Source organism: Pseudorca crassidens, chromosome 2, assembly GCF_039906515.1.
Source record: "Pseudorca crassidens isolate mPseCra1 chromosome 2, mPseCra1.hap1, whole genome shotgun sequence".
Lineage (NCBI taxonomy): Eukaryota > Metazoa > Chordata > Mammalia > Artiodactyla > Delphinidae > Pseudorca > Pseudorca crassidens.
Window position 1 is genome coordinate 138545540 of NC_090297.1, and position 23409 is coordinate 138568948.

General features: G+C 42.8%; 1 protein-coding gene across 5 annotated transcripts in view; it reads left to right on the forward strand.

The window, feature by feature from the left end:
- TSEN15 (tRNA splicing endonuclease subunit 15) overlaps positions 1-23409 on the forward strand; it is a 132669-nt gene that overhangs the window by 40421 nt on the left and 68839 nt on the right. For 4 of the 5 annotated variants that reach the window (XM_067728895.1, XM_067728894.1, XM_067728896.1 and 1 more), the window contains exon 6: positions 2100-2208. The exons of the other annotated variant lie outside the window; for it this stretch is intronic. The gene's annotated coding sequence lies outside the window, so the exon portion shown is untranslated. The remainder of the gene's footprint in view (positions 1-2099; positions 2209-23409) is intronic. 5 annotated transcript variants of the gene reach the window in all.

Consider the following 23409-nt stretch of genomic DNA (forward strand, 5'->3'; position numbering starts at 1 on the left):
CAAAACTTCGTGATATTTCATCTTTCTGAGCATTTTAGTTCTGAATTCCTCTCTGAGGTCACTTTTTCCATTGCAGCCCCAGCAGGAGGCCTTTCACTGCTGCAGCACAGTGGTTCCTGCCAAAGTTTATAGTTCTTCTAGACAGAAGCACTTTACTCATCTGCTGTATTTTACCTTGACTGTTCACATATGCAGAGTAGTGTCGTATTCTGAACAATCAGTACAATTTTCCCTCCTTTCAGACCAAGAGCTGTCCCATTCCTTACCACCGACACTCCAGCAGCCTAATCGGCTTAATGATCTTTGAGTAAGAATTTGCTTGGGCTAACTAAGGGAAGAGTGTGGGGAAATCACGTGACTTATTGGACAGGTCTGCTTTTAAAATGTTTAGATGATTCTGGAAGATTAAAAATCAGTTTAACTAAAATCAAACAAAGATTGGCTTTTTAGATTGCAGAGTACTAAATGGAGGTACTATTAAGGAAGTATTTAATTAAAGTTCATTAATTTATTAACATGCTAATTTATCTTCAGACATTAACTGTGCTTAGATGACTGTGGTAAGTGCTGAAGTAACAAAGGTGAATGAGATATGACCTGTGCTCTCAAGGAGCTCAGATAGCCAATTACAACTCTCCTAGCCAAACTCTAAAAGACTGTTGCCAATGTGAGTGAGGAATACCCATCATGCAGTGTATGAAGTCTGAAGTTTATGCGGTTTACTTAATGGTGAAGGGGTTCAACAACTTTTGGTAAATTAAACAATTTTCAAACAATCATTGTATGTATATTATTTGTCCCATAGGACTGAACATACAGAGAAATATTACACAGTGCACCTCTCAAAGACTTATTTTCTGGCTTAAAAGGAGAAAATCTATGTGTACAAGTTACAGAGAAATATTACACAGTGTACCTCTCAAAGACTTATTTTCTGGCTTAAAAGGAGAAAATCTATGTGTACAAGATAACTGAGAATGTTACAAGGCAGTATTACATATAAATGCTAAATGATAGTTGTAAAGCAATTTATTCACTACCAAGTACTTCAGTACTCTTGATTCTCACAACAGAGCTTATATTATTTACTTGCTATTATTAATTTATTATGCTTATTCAGTAGGTGGAGAAATTAGGGCACCAAGTGGTTAAGCAACAGCTTCATGTAGTAGCAAGTGAGTGGGTAATGAGGACTAGAGCCAGGTCTCTTAATATCTAGCCCCCTGTTCTTTTCAGAGTCTTGTATGGTGCAGAGAAATATATTAATGTGTGTCAAACAGGCTTTGGGAAGAAAAAAATTAGCTCTACTTAGTCCTGGAGGGAGTTTTTTTTGGTTTTTGTTTTTTTTAGCGGTACGTGGGCCTCTCACTGCTGCGGCCTCTCCCGTTGCGGAGCACAGGCTCCGGATGAGCAGGCTCAGTGGCCATGGCTCATGGGCCCAGCCGCTCTGCGGCATGTGGGATCTTCCCGGACCGGGACCTGCATCGGCAGGCGGACTCTCAACCACTGCGCCACCAGGGAAGCCCATGGAGGGAGTTTTTTAGTGATTTAGGGATCAGTTACATTATCCTCTTGGACTCTTGAACAAATGTATCAAAATGTCAAGCTGTGTGCAGATAATTTGGAAAATCATATTCATAGGCAATATATTTATAAGTTTTATTCCAAAGAATAAATACGATCATCTGAATGCTGTTATGTAGGCAAACCTAAAACAATAATTAATGTTAAATGAGAAAGAGCTCAGAAAGTTTCTTTGCTTGTTGGAGCTAAATTTTGTGCTGGTACAAAGAGTAGACTCAGGGAATTTTTAAATGATGATTTCACACTCAATGAGGAAGGGTCTTACACCATAAATATCCCCCAGATATGCTTGCTATTGCTTAGAATCCTACCGTAATTCGATTTCTTAATCATGAAGCCTTGATCCAATTTAATTTGAGAAGCATTTTTGCAGGACCCCATGGAAAGGCCCAGTGCTAAGATTTGGGGGGACTACAAGCCCAAATATTTATTATTAGAGAGTCAACAGATTCAGTTGAATTGTTATATGAATTTCTAAATGTTTATTCTCAATTTCTGTACTTGCCTAATTGCAGACCAGCGATATCTTGTGGATTGACACCTGTATACAGACCACACTTTGAGTAGCCTGTGTTAGAGCTCAGATGAGAAGTGATGAGAGCCTGAAACCCAACAGTAGCCCAGGTATGTTAGGATGGGCAAGATTATGATGCTGCTGGTTTACAACCTAAGGAATTTCCCAGGTGAAATCTGCAACTGGCTCCTGTAGAGAGAGCAAGGAGAGACTGAAGAAAGAGGCAGGCCACTTCTATTGGTAGGTGGCAGTTTTAATAAGCAAGGGAACTTACATACAAGGCTTATCTTGGGCAGCCGCAAGATAAGTAGATCTCTTTACCCACCCTCCAGGATCTTAAAAGTTTATATAGAGGCCTTAACTGGATTCAGTCATGTATTCAGTCCAGATGGTCTCAACAACACATTACTATCTCAAGGCTGCATCCTTGAAAATGGCTCCCACTGTGGGAACTGTGGGCAGAGCATACGTTATAAGGACGGGGGAGGGGTGAGAAGCCTCCAATTGCCCTGGTCCAGCTCGTGGGTCAACGGGGGGTCGTGTCCTCTTGTAATCTTTTCCAACAGATTCAGTAAAAACCAGTGAATTAGTTAAACTTATGTTTATTTCTTGCTCACATTACAAGTCCTTGTACATAGACTTGGAAACTGGGAATCAGATCAACAGAACCTCCAACAGCTAGAATGTTGCTGGTTCCAATGGTCGGAAGAAGAAAGTGCTGTAGTGTCACATACAGCAATTGAATACTTCCAGGAGAAGCAGCATGTCATCCCTGCCCACATTTTTTTGGCCAAAGCGAGTCACATGGCTGGCCATGATGAACTTCAAGAAAGAGGAAGTGCAAGTCCACTGTGTTCCTGGACTGAGAAGAGGGAATAGTCAGAGAACAGCACTCCCAGATAATGAAAAACAGAGGAAAGGTAGCAAGGAGGTAAATTTAACAACTGATTAGCTGTGGGAGCAAAGAAGGAGCGGAAGTTAAACCTCAGACTATTCCGAGTCACTTACTTATATGTGAATGGGTTTCAGGTTGCAATGGGGAGATAGTGAGAGGACTTTATAAGAGAGACACAGAGGTGGGAAAAGGGCCGACCTAGGGGCTGAGGGGCAGAGGGGAGTTTGGAAGAGAAACTTCCCCCGCTTTTATTGTCAGGTTCTAGATTTAATAGCTGAGCTCCAAAGGGAGATCTTTTATGTAGCAGGAACCCAGGATCACTGTAGACCTTACTCTTCTCTCTCTTCTGATGCACCATGGGCTGTTGCACAGACTATGTTGTCTGGTCTTTACTTCCTAAGAATGGGGGAATGGGGGGAAGTATTTGTGCTGGTAGCATGGGGGATTTAGTTGAACCCTGCAAGAATATTTCTGAAGGAAGCTGGTTAAATATGGATGCGTGGATGGGACTGGGTTTGTGAGGAACTGGGGGCTTTTTTCGGGGGCTGGATTATTATCTAATGAGATCACAAACCTGGGGTATTCATGTAGATCTAGGGGGCTTTCAGAGTGTGTTAGCATGGGCTAGGGAGAGAAAGTTGGGAGTAGACACCAGTCCAGGGATTCCCATCAGTCCATGCTGGCACTGGCTGAATTGAGTATCATCCCGCAGTGCTTCCATTCCACCTCAGTCACCGCTGTGTCCTGATCTCTGGCCACAAGATCTTTCAGTACTCTTTCAATACGCTCGGGCACTTAGAAAATATTTCGTTCTTTCCCTGAACTCCATGGCACGTGGGGGGAGCTTTTCAGCCATCTCGGGTCCTCTCCATCCCGATATGCTTTCCTAGCCAGACCTTCTTCTCTGCTGTCTCAGTAAAATGCTAGGTGAACGACCATAAGCGTCTGGGGTCTGTGAGGTTTCACCCGAGCCTGGAGGCAGCAGCGGGTGGCTGGGGGACGGCTGCTGGCCACAGATTCTCATCTTGAATGAGAGGATTTCCCCTGGAGTGTCTACTGTTTCTCCTCTGCAGTGGGAACTCAGCCAGAGGGGGTCAGGGCAGAGGGAATGGAGTACAGGCCTCTGCTTAGTGACCCAGTCAAGGGTCTAGCTCTTCTGCTTTTGCTCTCACGTCTCCCCGCCACCAGTTTTTTTTTCTTTTTTTCCTAGTTTTATCTTATTTTAGGAGTAGGAAAATACTATGACCATTCCCAGATCTATTTTTCTTCCAAACATATTGTTTTTGCCAAGATTTCACGTTTTGAAACTCAAAAGGCAAGAATTTTCCTCTTTTGTTCTGTAGTATAATCCCATCCCCAACGCAGTGTGCCAAGAAAGACTGTATGGGAAGAGGTTCACAGGTAACAAGAATTACTGAGAAGGGAAAACATTTCAGTTAATACATCAAAATATTATCCTTCTACATTTGCCAACAGAAGGTGTTAATTATTGTTAACATGTATATTTATACTCACAAGAACTACATAATTTCCTTAGTGTATATCATATCTTACCAATCAGACCGTACCCTACCTATTGGCAATATAGTACTTGGCACAGGAATTCCCTGGCAGTCCAGTGGTTAGGACTCAACACTTTCACTGCTGGGGCCCAGGTTCAATCCCTGGTGGGGGAACTAAGATCCCGCAAGCCACCAGGCATGGCCAAAACAAAACAAAACAAAAACAGTACAAAAAAACACTTGGCACAGAGTAAGAGCTCAATAAACGTTTTCTTTGATCACATTCGAGTTTATAAATGGACTGCTCCTTACCCAGTCCTATCCCTGCCATTCTAGGGGATAAAACTGCCTTTCTGCCCCGTCAACTGCCTGTAGAAAGGGGAGCCCCATGTTCCATGGGCCACAAGAAAGATGCTATATGCTCTTGTAAACATGCTTATGCTGTGAGATACATTATATTTTGATCCTTTCCCTTAGTAGTTTTGAGAAATCAAGACAGAGGTTTCTAAACAAAATATATCCACTTAATATTTTTATTAATATTTATTAATATTACACATTCTTTAAAACTTAATATTACACATTCTTTCCTATGCCAAACCTGTGCATTTTTACTTATCCAACAGTTTTTGGAGGGAATGTAGACATGAAAACGTTGCTAAATTTGGAAACTCTACTTAGAAATGGCAATTCCCTACTCATAATTATTAAATTAAATTTAGGTTTAAATGAGTATAATTCACCCACTTTGGGCCTTACTGTTCCACTTCTGTAAAATGAAGGGGTTTGTGCAGACAGTCTGAGATCCATTCTGTCTTAAATGTTGGTCCACCTGTAATTGAAAGATCTTGCTGCATAAACCTTCCCTTTTCATCAACACTTTCATCACTTCTTCTCACCTCCACCACTGTATAAAAAAAAAAAAGTTCTTCCAATCATGGGCTTTGATAATCTACCATGAGAAATGTGCTAATTTGAAGTTTTGAAGCTCAGGAGGCTTGAAGGGCAGAGCTTTGACTTCAGACCATCCAGAGTGACATGGGAGAGGTAGGTAATCTCTTTGAGCCTCAGCTTCCCATCTGTAAAATGACGGACAAAATGTGTCCTTCTAGGTTGTATTTTCCTTGCATGATGAAATGACTGTGCGGGGATAAACAAAGCCTTGCACATAATGAGCTATCCGTATGCCATTCCTTTGCAGTCTCTAAGCACTTCCCATTGATGTGCAAGTTGCCACCTTAGGAGGGAATACATGTAAATCGCTGGGAGCCAGGCCTCCAAGGAATGGGCCCTAGGTGCCCACTAGGGTAGGAAGAGGATGCAGGAGGACACCAAAGATAAACTTGGCTCCTGTCAACTTTATCAGGCCTAACCCTGCTGCTGCTGCTGCTGTTGGTGATGATGATGATGGTGATAAAAGTTTTTGGTCCCATTTTGGGGAACCCTTTGAAGTCAGATAAACTGCACAAGAATAAGACAACTACTAGCTATGTAGTTGGCGGCTTACATCAAGTAAGGGAAATTTCCACTACAGGGAAGCTGTACTGGGATAATTCACTGGGATTGAAAACAACTGAGTTAAACTTAGCTCAGCACAGCACAAAAACACATTGAAAAATTCCCTCAAAATAGAAGCTGGAATGTTCAGGGTGGGTTTAAGTCATGGGCCCTGGCATGGAGCCCTCTGTTGATGGTAGGGATTGGGCCTCTTCTTGAAGGAATGAATAAGTAAAGAAACATGATATAATAACTAACAAACTGTATTTGTAGAGCCTGCTTACATTAGTGTGGGGGACATAGGGACTTTATTTCGTTTTCCTCTGTGTCCCCAGACCTTAGAACTGTGCCTGACATATAGTGGGTGTTCCCTAAATATTTGTGGAAGGAAGTAAACAAATGAATACATCTAAAATAATGTCAAGTGGTAATAAATGTTATGAAGAAAGTAAAGCAGGGTGAGAGGATAGAATGCAACAGGAATGCAACTCTAGTTAGAGAGGTCAGGAATGGCTTTTCTCTGCAGGTGACCTTGGAACAGAGACCAGAATGCAGTGAGGGAATGAGTCTTGCAAGGATTAGTCATACAAGGACTAGCTTTGCAGGCAAAGGAAACAGCAAGTACAAATGTTTTGAGGTGAGAGCATGATGGGGTCTTAGATTTTGCATATTCAACAAGCTTTCAGGCAATGCTGATGCAGCTGGTCCGTGGACCACACTTTGAGGAGCAAAGGTTTGGTCTAGAGCCTGACCATGGAGTCTGTAGCTGATGTGAGGAGGTCAAGGAACTGAGAGGCAAGGTCATTGCATGAGAAAAAGAAGATGAAAAACTGCATATGCAAGATAATATTATTATGTAAAATTATATGTGAAATGGATATTAAAAATATCAGTAATGTTTTCCTCAGTGAGGTCACATGTCAGGTGATTTAAATTCCCTTCTTTTTAGATTGTTCCAACATTTCTGTGTGTATTTATCAGAAAACTTTTTATTTCTAAAAAGTTAATTTTAAAACAGGAAATGTTTTTGGATAAGACACTGAATTCAAAATGTGTGAAAACATTTCTAATTAAAAAATTTTTTATAGACATATGGGAATCTACTGGGGTTTGTTAGAAAAAGTTTCATAGAGGGGATGGTTTTGAAGTGAATCTTGATGTCTAAGTAAGTGAAACCTAAGTTTGAGCTCTTAGCAACTTCTCTTCTCTCTTCTTTTCCTATCCTCGGGTGGAAATGTGGAGGGATTTAGGGCATGAGTGGTGTACTAGTTATCTATTGCTATGTAACAGATTATCCCAAAACTCAGCTGCTGAAAACAACAAACATTATCTCACAGTTTCTGTGGTTCAGAAATTTGAGAGCAGCTTAGCTGGGTGATTCTGGCTCATGTTTTCTCATGAAGTTACAGTGAAGACACTGGCTAGAGCTGTAGTCATCTCAAGGCTTGACTGGGGCTGAAGGATCCACTTCCAAGATGGCTCATTCACATGGCTGTTGTCAGGAGGTGTCAGTACCTTGTCATGTGGAGCTCCCCATAGGGCTGATTCATTGAATCTCTTAATGATAAGGCAGCTGGCTTCACTCAGAGTGAATCATCGCTAAGAGAGGTGGGTGGGGGAGGGGGAGAGGAGGAGGAAATTCCAACACTTTTTATGACACACTGATATTTCTGCTTTATTCTATTTATTTACTTAGTCACTAAGTCCAGTCCACACTCTAGGAGAGGGGAATTAGAGTCTACCTTTTAAAAGGAGGAGTGTCAAGGGATCTGTGCCTATATTTTAAAGCCATCACAGGAGGAATAGGGTATGATAGTTCAAGGGCATTCTAATTTTCATTTAAAGTGTGCTGTATAAGATTATAAAATACCATAGCTTGCTTTGTTAGTCACTGAGCATGCCTGGTGTTTAGCAGAGTATGAGATGGAAAACATAAAGGGTAAGAAAAACATCTAGAACATAATGCAAGCCACATATGTATGTTTAAGTTTTCTAGAAGCCACATTCATAGAGGTACAAACAAGTACAATTAATTTTAATAATATATTTTTAACCCCATATATGCAAAATATTTTTATTTCAACATGTACATATTCAATACAAAAGTTATTACTGAAACGGTTTACATTCTTTTTTCTCTCTACTAATTGAAATCTGGTGTATGTTTTACACTTACAGCCTCAGTTTGGACCAGCCCTGTTTCAAGTGCTCAGTAGCCATATGTGGCTTGTGGTCACCATAGTGGACAGTCAGGTCTAGAGAGCAGGCCAGGAACAGGTCATTGAGAACCTTGGGTGGAATCCATGATGCAAACAGTGGGCCCATTAAAGGGTTTAAGCTGAAGAGGAACGGGAACAGACGTCTGTTTTAGAAATCACTCTGACTGTGCTATGGTTAGAACCTAGAGGGATGGAGTAGGTAGGACTGGATGTAGAGAGACTGCTAGAATATTCTGTGTAAAAGATTGAACTAGATTGGTTACACAAATGATAGAGAAGATGGCATGTAAGAAAGATAGTGCTAGGCTGTGCCCCACAGGCCTGCAAGCCCAGTACTTACCCAGCCTCAATACTGAAGAAAGAGCCCAGAGTCAGTGACGGAGACATCAGTGGTTTAATGGCTAGGGGGAGCTTACATATCTGAAGCAAGGTCCTGGAGTGACACCTCCCCCTCCCCAACTGTGGCAGCAGAAGCAGGCAGGACCTCACAGCAGTCTCTGCTCCTGGTGGGAGGGGGAAGTTACCACTTATAGGGGGAATTGAGTTTGGCTCATCCGTTGCCAGGGAAACCAGCAGGTGGGCGTGCCCCTCACCACTCCTTTGACAAACTATCACAGTGGAGATAGTTCTGATCTAAAGATTAGAGCTGGCTGGGGCCAGGGCCAAGTACATAGGCATTTACTGATTAGGCTCTATGATTTGGAGGGAAGGTCAGTCAGGTGAGTAGGGTGTAGGACGGGTCAAGCAGGGGATGTACACAGAGCAAGAGAACAGCCGTCTTGGGTGGCCTGGTCATACGGATAGCAAGGAGGTGGGTTGTTCTTGGATGTGGAAAAGTAGGTGGTCAGAAAACAGAGAAGCCTAGAATGATTCCAAGGTTTATGGCTTAGGTGATTGAGAGGATACGAAAAGGAAATACTGGACACAGAACATATTTTGTTCTGGGAGGATGGCAAGGGAAGATTACAAATGTAGATTTGGAAAAGTTTTGATTGAGATAATTGTGGAGGACAGAGGTGGAGATAACCGTGGACAGTTGCATGGGTGGATCTCGGGCTTAGCAGAGAAAACTAACTTCAAGTAGAATCATCACAACGCTTCTTCCTTCTATATAACACCACTGTGAAACACTGTAGAAAGTTCCAGTCTTCTCACTTGCTTACGGTGGAGGCAGAATAAGCTGAGGAGGAAGGAGCAGAGCCCCTCAGGATAGGCCTGGGGGGCCTGCTTTCCTGGCCCATTGACCTGGTTCCTTGGGAGCAAGAGAGATGCCACAGGAGCCACACTAAGTGGTCATCTTAGAGAGAGGCAGGAACCCCTCAGCCTCCCATTGAGGGGGAAAAGGAGAAGGAAAGTGTCTGGATAAGATATTAGAAGCTAAGAATTCCTGTCCTGGAGTGTGGTTGTTCACCTCGTATGTTGTCTCCACCTCTGACAGTACGTTTCCTGTCAGTGAAGTGTGTCCAGCCACTTCTTTTCATTGCTAGATGTGATGCTTTGATGCCAGAGTTGCAAACCAAAGTACCTACAAGGTAGACAACATGCAGGAGTGAAGTAAGTGCAGAGAGAGCGTGACACACTCGGCCAAAGGGAGCAGTTGCCTCTCACCTCCTGGAGATTTTTGTGAAGTGGCAACATGGACCTAGTTGCCAGATATTCTTATTTTTGTGTGTGTGAGTTTTTTGTGTGAAGTTTTCACACTTTTAAATGTCGGATAAATTTTATTTAAAACCCAAAAACCAAATAAAACATGTCTTCAGGCTCCAACTAGCCCATAGTCCACCAGCATTTGACATTAGTCTGAACACCTTTTTTGTGTCTATATATCACGCTTAATTGTGTTTTTCTACTTATGTTTCCTACTGTAACCACCAATTTTGTGTGGGTTGCTTTTGTGTGTTTGCTTTTTTGTTTTGATTCTCTAAGAAAAAATATAATGGGTCAGACCCTATTTGTTGATTAACCTGATTTCTGGAAACTGGACAGAACTATGTGGGGTAATGAGGCCCTTCAGTCTTTTCGGAACCTGAAACAGCAGACCACACAGAAAACGGCATATTCCTCTGGCAGATTTCGGCCTCACAATTGGGGTGGGAGAGGAGTAGCCAAAATGCACTTGGCCGTGTCTTGGTGATAACTCCTCTAATAAGGTCACAGATTATTTAAAGTAGATCCTGTGTTTAATAGCGGGATGAAACATCAGAGTCATTCATGAAGGTATTAGGTCTCATGATGAAAAAACACTCTTTCCAGTGCTCAAGGCTAAATATATATATATTTTTTAAGTTGAATGAAGAATGAGGTAAGAGAAAATACAAGAAGAAAACTAGTGAGGGAAAATAGGAGAGAAATACATGGGATAAAATGGACATAACATGCATTACCCATGGATATGGAGCTATATGCCTTAGATTTACAGAAGAGAAACAATGCTTCTCTTACCGTGCTCCTTATTCCTCTTCCTTCTTTCCTATCCTATGGGGCAGAGTTGCTACAGATTGGCAAGATTCTAGGACACTGGACTGTGTTTGCCAGTAGGTGCATTAAAAGATCATGGACTGGGCTTCCCTGGTGGCGCAGTGGTTGCGAGACCGCCTGCCGATGCAGGGGACGCGGGTTCGTGCCCCGGTCCAGGAGGATCCCACATGCCGCGGAGCGGCTGGGCCTGTGAGCCATGGCCGCTGAGCCTGCGTGTCCGGAGCCTGTGCTCGGCAACGGGAGAGGCCACGACAGTGAGAGGCCCGCGTACCGCAAAAAAAAAAAAAAAAAGATCATGGACTGTCCATTAAAAGATTGTGCACAATGTCCACAAAAAGACTTATACACATATGTTCATAGCAGCTTTATTCATAATAGCCCAAACTAGAAACAACTTAAATGTCCATCAGTAGGTGACTGGATACTGAGCAATAAAAAGGAACAAACTACTTTTATATATTTTATATATATATAATTCATAAAACATTGTGTTGAACAAGAGAAGTCAGAACCCAAAGAGTTCATACTGTATAATTCAATTTATGTAAAGCTCTAGAGAGGCAAATCTCATTTATAGGGACAGAAAACAGATCAGTGGTTGCTTGGTGCTTGCGGTGGGGGGCATGTAATACAAAAGAGCGTGAAGGAATTTTCAGAAGGGATGATGGAAATGATTATATCTTGATTGTTGTGGTGGTTACATGTGTGATTATAGTTTCAAAACTCGTCACACTTACACTTCAAATGGGTATATGTTATTTTATGTAAAGTATACCTCCATACACTTGATTTAAACAAAGAGGTCCTGAATAAAGATAGAGTTCTCTCTGGTGCTCTCCTGTACCTCTTTCACCTGTGCTGCAGAAACTGTCAATAGATTTAGCTCACCTTTCTGCTTCCATGTGACTTGAATGAGGGAAAAGTCAGGGCCTTCCTGCTTAGAACATGCCCAGCTAACCTTTTGCTCTTATCTTGCATCATGAAGCCTTTTCATTTGTTTGGTTTTCGGTCTTCATTTTTGGCAGGTGAGGTGTGGTAAAATCCTGAAGTTGGGTTTGGACTTACAGGGAGAAAAGGTGTTCCGTCTCTAAGCCCTCAGACTTGCTCATGTGCTCCAGCCCAGCTTACAAAGCCTCTGTGCTGGGGTAAGAGCCCAACTTTAGCTGAGAATGGGACACTTACTTTCCTTTACCATTGTTCTTTGGGTATATAGCTCCCTCAGGGACGTTTCGGAGAAAGATGGCTGAGGTTTAGGACATGATTTTGGTAATCCTAAAACACTTGGATAAATACTATCTAAACATCATAATTCTTTTTAAAATAAGTCTTCCACAGGCATACCATGCTTATTCAGGCCTCACTGCCTTTGCACATATTGCTTCAAGCAGGAACGTCATTCTCCAGTCTTAATACCTCTCTGGGCTTGTCAGATACTTATTTTTTAAAAATCCAGCTTGGGTCATTGTCCCTAATCCTTTCCACCCCCTGGTCTCAAAGCAGATCTGTGTATTTCTTGCTACATCGTGCAAAAGAAGAGACAGGGCCTTGAGTGTCATACAAGTCTGAGTTCACATCTTGACCTGCCACTTGATCTGCCACTATATATATATAGTCACTGAGGTTTAGAGATTGATACACATATTTACGTGTTCTTTTCATTTCTGAAATGGCAATGATAATTCCTACTTTTTAGGCTGTTTTATATACTGTATGAAATAATTAAAGTACACAATTTGCAAAGTGAAGATGAATAATATATTCTAGCTATTATTATTAGACACTGGTGGCAGAAACAGCTCACAGGCTGTTCTTGCATCTGGGTGTGGACATATGGCATGGAGAAAATGGAATGTGAGTGCTGTGTGTCACTCCAGGGGCAAGGATTTTAGAAGAGGGTGTCCCTTCTCCCCTCTCTTTTCCTTTCCATTGGCTAGAAGCAGAAAACAAAGGGACCATAGGAGATGGTGGGACCACAAGATAGATGGAGCTTGGGGTCCTTAAATCACCACCTGGAAGAAAGCTGTCTGTCGCCCAGTAACACCTGCGTTGGACTGTATAAGGAAGAAACAAGCTTATTTTGTGTTGGGTCCCTGAAATTCTGGGGTTTATTTATTATAGCAGCTTGTGTTAATTACCTTAGTGAATTTAGAAATGGGCACTTTGAAGTGAGGGTGAATGTAAGAAAAACCTAAAATATGTTGCATTGACTCAGCAGTTGGATGGTGGGTGGCACAGACACTGATAGTGAAGGCTGGGAAGATGGAGACCAGTGGAAGTGATGGCAAAGCATTTGGTAAATCTGTTGTTACTGATAATTTCAAAGGCAGGCCAAGTGCCTTACAAGCCTTTTTCTCCAAGTGAGAGATAGCTTATCACTTATTGCGTTTAACAAAGTATCACAAGATAGAGAGATGCTGCTCAAGCAAGAACTGGTTTGTATGACAGCAGAAATGAAAGGGACCAGATAGAGGCCAGAAATTTGAGGCTTCACAGGACTGGAAGGGAAAACTACTTATTGGCTCAAACCAGTAGAAGATGCGACTGAAAAAAGGCTTGAACAAGAGGTGCATTTAAAAATCTCAATTTACTAGATGCCATGCTAGCTTCTATAGAGGTTATAAAATAACTAGGGACTGTTCTCTGCCCTCGAAGAGGGCAATTTACAAAAGTGCAATTTACAAAAAAGGATAAAACATTGTACAAGTGACTGTAGTGGACACAGTTAATGATTGAAATATTTGTTGCTATGAATAATGGAGGAATTACAACCCTCCTGCGGGAGCCCAGAGAAGGGGTTCTCAAGGGTGCAAGGAAGCTTGGGCCTTGTTTACCCATCAAGCCCTCAGAATCATGAATGAATGAACCTCAGTTCATCTTTCAAATTCATCTTTACCTTTTCGAGATATTAGAGTTCAAGTTTGGTCTGTGGAGTAGCAGCTGATACCTGGCGCACTGGAGGATCCTTCCAGGCAGCCCATGACTTCCCTATTGACATTCTTCCCTGACTTCACAAGTAGTTCAGGCTGAGATCTGCTCAGCTTGCCTCCTTAGGGCCTCATTTCTGTAAAGGTAGAAGAGGACCCTGCTATCCTCATCCCTCCTCAACTGCCCCGAGGCTATGAGATGGTCCAGATCTTAAAGCACTGTGTGTTTGCAGAGATTGCTTGTTTTTACTGTCTCTTGTTTTTTGTTTTTTTACATCTTTAGAGTATAATTGCTTTACAATGGTGTGTTAGTTTCTGCTGTATAACAAAGTGAATCAGTTATACATGTACACATGTCCCCATATCTCTTCCCTCTTGCGTCTCCCTCCCTCCCACCCTCCCTATCCCACCCCTCCAGGCGGTCACAAAGCACCGAGCTGATCTCCCTGTGCTATGCGGCTGCTTCCCACTAGCTATCTACCTGACATTTGGTAGTGTATATATGTCCATGCCTCTCTCTCGCTTTGTCACAGATCACCCTTCCCCCTCCCCATATCCTCAAGTCCGTTCTCTAGTAGGTCTGTGTCTTTATTCCTGTCTCTCTTGTTTTTTTAATAATCATCTTTGGGCAAAGAATAAGAACTTACAGCTTCTTAGTGTTTCCTGGCATGGGCCTAGTACATTTTTATCTTGCTTTTATTGCCTCTTTGGCTGCAGAGAGCACTTATCTAAATATAGAAAGGTACACCACTATGGAAAGGACTGGAATAAAATAACATTTTCTTTCCAATCAATTCCCTTGCATCTTCTAGTGAACACCAGGTACTGTTCTTTTGTCAGAGTGGCAAGAGTGGGCAGCAAAAAAGAAACGATATTGAATTGTGGAGCTTTCCAAAGTAGAAGTCAGTGACTGCAAGGCTTTCCGAGGTAGCGGGGCCAAGGTAGTTAGTGCTCTGGGCTGGCTCTCCTGTGACCTTGGGCGAACCACACAATGACGGTAGCAGCACACACCTGTCCTTTGGAGGAAGGGCAGTGTAGTGGAAGGGGCGCAGGCTTCAGCAGACCCAGATTGGATCTCCTGCCCAGCTCCTTATTTACGGGTGACCCTGAATAAATTACTTAAGCTCATCTATAAAATGGGTGGTACTAATAAGACCTATCTCTTAGGGCCCTTATAGGGGTTAGATGAGGTGAATATATGTAAACTATTCAACACATTTTCAAGAAATGGTAGCTATTACTTTTTGTAGGCTGGTATTTTATAGCATTAATGTTTCAAATGTGACCATATTTTCAATTTTGTTTCTGGGGAAATTATATAAGTTTATTCTTGATCATAACAAAAAGCAGCTCTTATCTACCATATGAATCAAATACAAGTCTCTAACTACCTTCATTCATTCTGGGGAGAGGGTTTCATTGCTGGAGGCAGTGCTGTGTAGTGGTTAGAGCGGGGGCTGTGGCATGAATCTTTGGGGCTCAAATCCTGGGGTGTGATCTTAAGCAAGTTGCTTAACTTCTCTGGGACACAGTCCTTTATCTGCAATTCCAAAATGAGATTTTTTATGAGCTTTAACCCACTTTGCATAAATCTTCCTAGTTTTGTACAGAAATATTGTGATTGAGTCTAGGAGACTCCCCAAGACCCTGAGGGGGTTCTGTAATATATGTTACATGTGCCATGGTATCTTTATTAAATCTGAATTCTGAATTTCAAAACTCATCTGGCTCTAAGGATTTTGGGTAAGTGACCCATGACACACCCTCATAAGGCTGTTTTGAGCTACATTAACTTCATGTAAGCCTCTGGGAATCCTATTGGCTATTATTGTCATCCTTGGAACAATTCTTTGAGGAACAATTATCATCCCATTTTATAGATGAGGACAATAGGATATAGAGACATTAAGCAGCCAGATGGCTCATATGTGGTAGACCTAGAATCCAAACAAGACATTTCTGACACCAAATCCCATGCATCCTATTGAAAGATTTATTCCCAGAGCCCTGCACTTGCCCTGGCAGAATTAGTCCCAATTAAGTTTCCACTCAGAGAAGTTAGGAAACACCGTCAGCTGGGGCTGCCCTTTCCAAACATCTCCGCAGGGAGACCAGCTCTGACGTGGGCTCCCCACCCTCTTCTCATGGCCATGCAGAGGAGGGAAGAGTAGGGGTGCTGGTAAGGCTCCCCACAGGGGACTGCCAATGACACAGCATGATGAGAGAGCCTGGCCTGTACACTGTCCTGCTGCACGCCTCTGTCCATTTCTCTGATGGCCACCCTTTCTCAGTTTGCTTCCCTCTGGAAGATGACACTGAGAAAAGGGCTTCAGTGCAAGTAGTTGATTTGTGAAACACAGGAAACACCATTTGCCATTTGGCAGTGAAGAAGGGAAGGGGAAGCAGCCAATAATAGGTATATTATTATTCATTTTCTACTGCGAGTAACTGAAACTCCACAGGGAAACGTGAGGTCACAGTGTAAAACATATGCCTCAAAGTGATCCCACCCAAGGGATGAGGGAGCTGAGTTATTTATACCCCATCCCTGGAGAGTCATTGGTTGAGGGTTACTCCCAGGGACGTCCTTGGCAGACAACCAGAAGCAGCATGGCCGTCTTCATTCTGGAATATGAAGTCTGGGAGATAGGAGTGAAGCACTGACAGGGGCTGGTACACACCCTTTAGCCCAGTTCTGTGTAGTAGCAGGAATAGCCTTATTTGTGAAAAGCCCAGGATGAATGATGTCTCATCCACCGTGGGTTTGATGCCCATTGACAGACTCAACTACCCTCAAAAAATTCCCACCATACTGCCTGCTGTGGTGCCTGAAATTGTTGCCAGTCTCCAGAGGCCACCAATAAAACGTCAGGATGTTACCCAAGAGAAGGAACAAATGAGCTATGACCTTTCCTTTCCTAGCCAGACTTGCCTCAAGGGAGAGGGACTTGGATCAAAGATGTTTTAGTGGAAGAAATATCAAGAGATTTCTGATGGGGTGAGTCATCACCAGCGAAGACCCTGGATAATCAGGGGTGCCAGCTGCCAGATTGGAGGTAGACATGGAAAAGGTGGCCTCTGAGGAGAGTGGCACCAATGGGGGACCCAAAAGTGTGACTCAGAGAAGGAAGGAGCCCAAAGGGAAAATTTCCTACTTCCCAGTTGTATCCAGATCAGGGGGCCCGGAAAGGAAGACTCCCTTCACCGCTGCCGAGACTGTGAGTGCCCGGAAGATAGTGACCACATCTTCTTGTCTTAGTATTCGGAGCTCAGACACAATGACCAGTGACTCGTCTAACTAAACTCATCTTTCTTTTTTTCCCAGAAAGAAATATTTCATTTTAAAATATATTTTCTCCTTGTGCTGTGTATACCTGAGCCTATGAAACCCCTATGAATGCAGGGGAAAGCAGTATTTTGGAACCGACCCCAGTCGAGACTCTCCTGGTCTTCATGTTCACGCAGTTGAACCACCAGGCTTCTCACACACTTTACATTCTCCTTTCAGGCGGTGATCTGCTGGACGCCAAGTTCTTAATCCCTTCTTCAGTTTCTGCAGCACTGGAGGCCATGTCTGGCCTTTCCTATGGCCTAGCTTCTTGCTCTTACAGAGCCTTGAAGCGAAAGGCTCTATCCCAGTGAATTCAGTGCTTTGCTCTTGCTTCCACCTGCCAGTTCCTTTCTGACTTTTCTACTAGCAACCCTACATTCATACCAATGAGCTCTGTGTATTTCCACTTCTCCTTCTATAAAAACAAGCAACACCAACACCAACAAGTTACTTATTGGCAGTGAGACTTTGGGCAAATTACTTAACCCTCAGTTTATTTAGCAATAGAAGGTAGAGAATGCCCCTGACTTCCCAAGCTTGTGGAGAGGACTCAGTGAGGTTATTATGAACTGAATTGTGTTCCGCCAAAATTCATATGTTGAAGCTCTAAGCCCTGGTGTGACTGTATTTGGAGTTAGGCCCTATAAGGAGGTAATCACATTAAAATGAGGTCATAGGAGGTAATCAGATTAAAATGAGGTCATAATTCAATAGGACTAATGTCCTTATAAGAAGAGGAAGAGACACAGGGATCTTTCTCTGTCTCTCCTTGTGTGCACAGAAAAAAGGCATGTGAGGACACAGTGAGAAAGTACCATCTGCAAGCCAGGAAGAGAGGCCTCACCAGAAACTAAATTTTCTGGCAGCTTGGTCTTGGACTTCTAGCTTCCAGAACTGTGAGAAAATTAATTTCTGTTATTTAAGCCCCACAGGCTGTAGATTTTGTTATGGAAGCCCTAGCAAACTAATACAGAAGTAACTCACATAAAGGGCTTTGCTGTGGCACCTGACACAAGGTGAAGAGTCATTAAGTGTAGCTATTGCTGTTACTATTGCTTCTAATAAAATACCCACCCTTCTAGGAGAGAAAGAGAATTCTAGAAATCCTGTACCAAACAGTTGCAAATCCATATTAAGCTTCCAGTGAGAAATTGAGGATGTCAGAAAGAAAGCAAACCACACTCCCTGAAATCTTCCAATCCTATTTCTGTATATAAGTCATAATGATTTGGGTCAAATAATATGAGTGCATCTTTCCTCTGAGGAACTTAATGTGCTTTTGCCAACTACTTATCCATCAGGCAAATGTCTGCATCCTGAGGCTGAGCTAAGAGAATGTCTTCGATGGCCAGGTGCCTGAGACCAGGACAGTGCACAGGGGGGCACTAATAAAATATGATAATTGCATTTGTTCCACTCTCTCTTTAGTTTAGGTTGTGCAGTCTGGAAGCAGGCCAGACTGGTCCATTTTAGGAATTGTGGGGTTGAGCTTACAGTACAAGACATATTTTCCTTCAAGTTGGCCTTGACTAATGGCTGTTCTGTCTCTTAGAAGCATAGCTAACTCTGACTCATGGACACGTCAGGGAGAGGGACCTCCCAAAACTCCATTCTCTCACCAAAACTCTGAGGTTCTGGTTTCATAATGCTGTTTACATTCCTCAGGACGCCTCCACCAGGGCCCTCCAAGTAGACTTCTGGGCTTCGGACCTCCTATGGACAGATCGGGGAGGGGACAGAAGAGGCCTCTTAAGCAACTGTAATTCTTTTTGTCTTTATTTTTAATCCAAATGAATGCATTAGAGATGGTACTAAAATCTATGTGGGAAAAAAGAACCATCTGAGATCATTGGTCAGAGTTCTAAGTGGTGTGGAAAGAGAAAAAAAAAAAAGTGCTGAGTCCTGATAAATGGGAAGGGGGTTACATTGGCTAAATTGAAACCAGTTGAAGGGGTTCTTTTGTCTGGGTTTTTTTTTTCCCCCCTCAAATTTCTCTTTAAATCAGTGTTGTCCTGCTGTCCCCAGAAACTACAAAAGACACAGATCAAATTTCTATTGTTCTTTCTTGCTACTGCCTCTCCACCGACCCTGGCTTCACCCAGAAGGGTGTTGTAGCCTATAGGATCCCTTGCCATTTATTCCTCTGTCACAGATGGATGAAGTACTCGAATATGAATCATTAAACCTACTGCTTTTTGTATCTCCCAGATGCTAAGTATTTGTTCTCTGATTCAACGTTGATTCAATGTATTCATTAAATCCAAACATTTACTCAACACTCACCATGTGCTAGGCCCTCTTGAAGGCACTGGATATGCTAAGGCAAATGAGACACAGATCCTGCCTTCAAAGAGCTCCAGTTTAGTGGGAGAGCAGAGAAATAATTACTAACACATTGTGGAAGAGGAGGACGGAGCATGGAAAAAGGCTTTGAAGAGAGTACCAAGGGATATGGAGCTCACCTTCCAGGAGGGAAGAAGAAGAGAAGCCCCTTAGTGGGAGGGCAAATGTAATGGGGAAAAAGCAGCAGCCAGCTGATTGCTTGTGAAAGAATCAATCTTTTTAATATACGGCTGAAGGCAGCTAGGGATGTCGGTGTAGACTGCAGACGGCTTTAGCTTGGGCACCAAGAAGCAGCCTCGGAAGGTGAAAGCCTGAGTGGAAGGAACTTTCTCATATTGAGCAGCACTGCGTAATCACTTGGCTCAGAATGGAAAAGAGGGAGGGAGGAAGGGAATCACCTTACATACTTGAGAAAATATCATATGAATCCATTTGCCACCATTCCATAATCCCAACCCCTCTTCCCAGGAGGAGTTGAGAGATTGGTCCACTGGAGTTTCTCTTTAACTTTCATAAGATACAACTAACAAATGCCAAATTCATTGATTCCCTTATTTCTCAGAAGACTAAGGAATGGACTGACCCTGTACCAAACCTATGAAAGTTGTTGATTTAGGAAAAGCAACGATAAGATGATGTCTTTTACTACATAGGGTGATATTAAGATGGACAAAATGAAGTATATATTATTATCTGGTTTGAACAATATAGTTAATTAGCATGTAGCTTTACGTTGGTGGCCAAAATCTGCTATAAACAAGTCGGAATGCTATTCAGATTGTGTCATTCTAAAAAAAAGGTATCCAGAAAGGTGCCCTGGCGTATACCTACACAACTGTCTATGTACTAAGTTAAAGCTCAATTTAAGGATTGCTGTAAGGATTTCACATGAATTGAGGCCAGTGGTAAAACTTGTACGATGGCCATTGGGGAGGAAGAAGAGGCAGTGGGAGCAGGAAGTCTTCCTGAGAGCACCCACACCCCTCTAGAGCTACATTCCCCTATTTTTTCTACTTTCTTCCCATTAACTCATTGGGCTTAACTAATGGGATTTGGTTTTGACTTTATCTGCTTAACATTTTTTTACATATCTATAGACCCAGATAGTGGTGGTAAAGAAGTTGACTCAGACTTTCTCAGGCCAGACATTAGATGACTGAAATCATGTCTTATTCATCTCTGCACCCTGAGTATCCAGAGTAGGTGCTCAATATGTTCACTGTATACATTAATGGACCTCCTTGCTCCACCTAGTTCTACCACTAGAAAACCAGGTTCTTCAACAAATACTTATTAATTACCTCCTCCTTGCCAGGTGCTGTATCCGGCACTAGGTTTATAAGAGTGAGCAAAAGAGACATGACCCTGTCTTCCAGGAGCTTGTTGCCCTTAAAGAGAAACAATTAAATCTGGAATTACAAGAAATTATGATAACCTCACAGTATGGGAAGTGGGGTGTTGATGGGGTCAATAACGTGGGACCACGTCTGTTGGGGAGGTGGATCAAGCAATGTTTCCTGGTATAAGTGACTCAGAGCAAGTTAGAGTTCTCAGCTCTCCTAGGATTTATAACCTATTTAGAGAAAGAAAACTGTCATACATACGAAAGTAAGAAACAGAATGATGTAAGACACTCTAAACTCAGTGTTAGGTCGTGGATTAGAGATGGTAGAAAGGGTGAGATCAGAGGGCAGAAGTAGACATGGATGTTTTCAGGAGGAAGGGGCTCTTGACTGTCCTTGAAAGATGGGTAGAGCCAGTAGAATGGAATAAGGGGAGAAAAGGCTGAGGTGAGAATTGCACACAATTGGACAGGTGAGGCCTAGATGAAAGAGAGAGGCTGAATTAGGCGAGACCTGGAAAGTCGGGAAGAAATAGAAGTACAGTAAGCACAGTCATATTGTAGTTATTATTCTTCATAATGTGATAAAAGCTACTATCTGTCAAGTTCCAGTCTGGGTTAGGTTCTAGGCAGGAAGTGTTTAACAATAGGCCTACAACCCATCCTCCCTCTTTACCGGGGGGAAGCCCATGGGAAAGACAGAAGGAAGGTAACTCAGTCAAATCTTCATGTAAGCATGCTAATGATAGACATCCAACTAAGCATACTAATGATATTTGCTAGTTGCAGGATCCTTATCTATGAAATGCTTTTATAAGGAGCTACCTGATCTGCCTGGGTTGCTCATTTGTTACAAATCTAGAACCTATGGATACGTTGAGCATGGTTTCTGGGAAAAAGTAAAGTAAATTAGGTAACTATCTGAATATAAATATGAAGGTACTTCCCAATGACTCTTTTCCGTGTAGGTGATGTGGCCGTATATATGGCTTAAAGGTTTTCTATGTTCATCTGGGCAAGAGAATATCTTGATGTGGCATAAAAGGGCCTGGGCGGCTGCATTAGTCTCAGACCACTCATTGCTTTATCTGAACCTTGCAATGACCTGTTTCACTGATGTTATTAGTAAAGCTTGACACTGGGTAAGATCTATTCTTATGAGTATGCTTTAACAATCTGATCCTTTGTGTTTTCTTAGGTACGTTACATATATTGGCTCACATCAACCCTCTAAGATGCTCAGAGGAATTAGTGAATGTGTCCAATATCACACAGTGAGGAAGTAGCAAGCTTAAAATTTAATCACAGATCTGACTCCCCAGACCTTACTCTTCCCACTGCTCTATATTTCCCCCGTTTTAAACCTGAGTAAAACAGAACAGGTCACGGGGTAGGGGTTGGGGGAGCAGTCAGGCCCTAGGGCAGCAGTCCCCAACCTTTTTGACACTGGGGACCGGTTTCATGGAAGACAATTTTTCCACGGACCGGGGTGGGTGGGGAGGGTGTTTCAGGTGGTAGTGCCAGCGATGGGGGAGCGGCAGATGAAGCTTTGCTCACTGCCCTGCCACTGACCTTCTGCTCTGCAGCCCGGTTCCTACCAGGCTGTGGCCCAGTACCGGTCTGTGGCCCAGGAGTTGAGGACTCCTGGGCCACTCCTGCCCTGGAGGACCATCAGGAAGCCCCACAAGCCCTTTGAGAACCACTTCCCCAAAGTACAGTTTTAATGAGAAAAGTCTTTCTGGCATAAGATCTGATTCATTTGAGACCCAAAAGGTAGTGTTTGTGTCACATTTTCCATGGAAGTTCATTTTCACCAGAGGCAAAACACTTACATCTCCACTGGGACTCTGCAACTCATGGAGAGTTTGTGTGCTATCAGGGGAATAATAGCACATTCCTTGAATGCTGAGAGAATAGCCCAAAGACTCTGCCCTTGATCAGATTAGATGATATGAGTTGGTGTTTCTCATTCCATTTTTAGCCTTAGAGCAAGCTGGGCCTTGTGGGAAGACTCGCTAATTCCTGATGTGTTGGATCAGCCATATTTCACATGGGCTGCAGTTTTCTGAGGACATTTGTGTCATTCATTCACAGCTCTGAGTTTTGTGGGTTTTTCTTTAAACAATGCTTTGCCAAACATTAGGATCAGCTTCCTTTCGGGGAACTCAAGTTTCCCTTTTTAAAAAACTAGTGTGTGAACAATGGGAAAGGAGGTAGACCATATCATGGAGTCCACTTCTTTTTTTCTGGAGAAGTAAGTGGTTTAATTCTAGTTGCCTCAGATCAAGGAGTCTTATTCTTAGGGGACAGCTGCCTAGTGCAGCACCTTGGTTCCCGTTAAAAGCACCACAGGACATTCATAACTGGGATGTGACAGATTGCCCCATGCCTGGATCTCTTGCTCAGGGCTGCCAGCATCATTAATGGACAGATGGAGCCATCCTCCCTTCCTTGGCTGTGTCTGTTTAATCAACTTTGGAAGTAGCTATAATACCACCAGCTAATAAAAGTGCTTAATAAATACCTAAATTGCAGTACCCCCAGGAAGATGTTCATCTTGGTAGAAAAATCTGACAAAAGAGTGTCAGAATCTTTATTTCAAATCAGAGCAGACCCATGCAGACCTTGTATCTATATGTAGCAGTATGTTGAGGGGCACTTTAACTTGGGTCTTACTAAGAAAAGCAGAAAGCTTAGTTGAGAATTACTGAAACCTATGGAGCTGAGCTGAGAGAAGACAGTGGTCTGATGCAGACCTTAGGTTTGTCTTCTGGATTCCA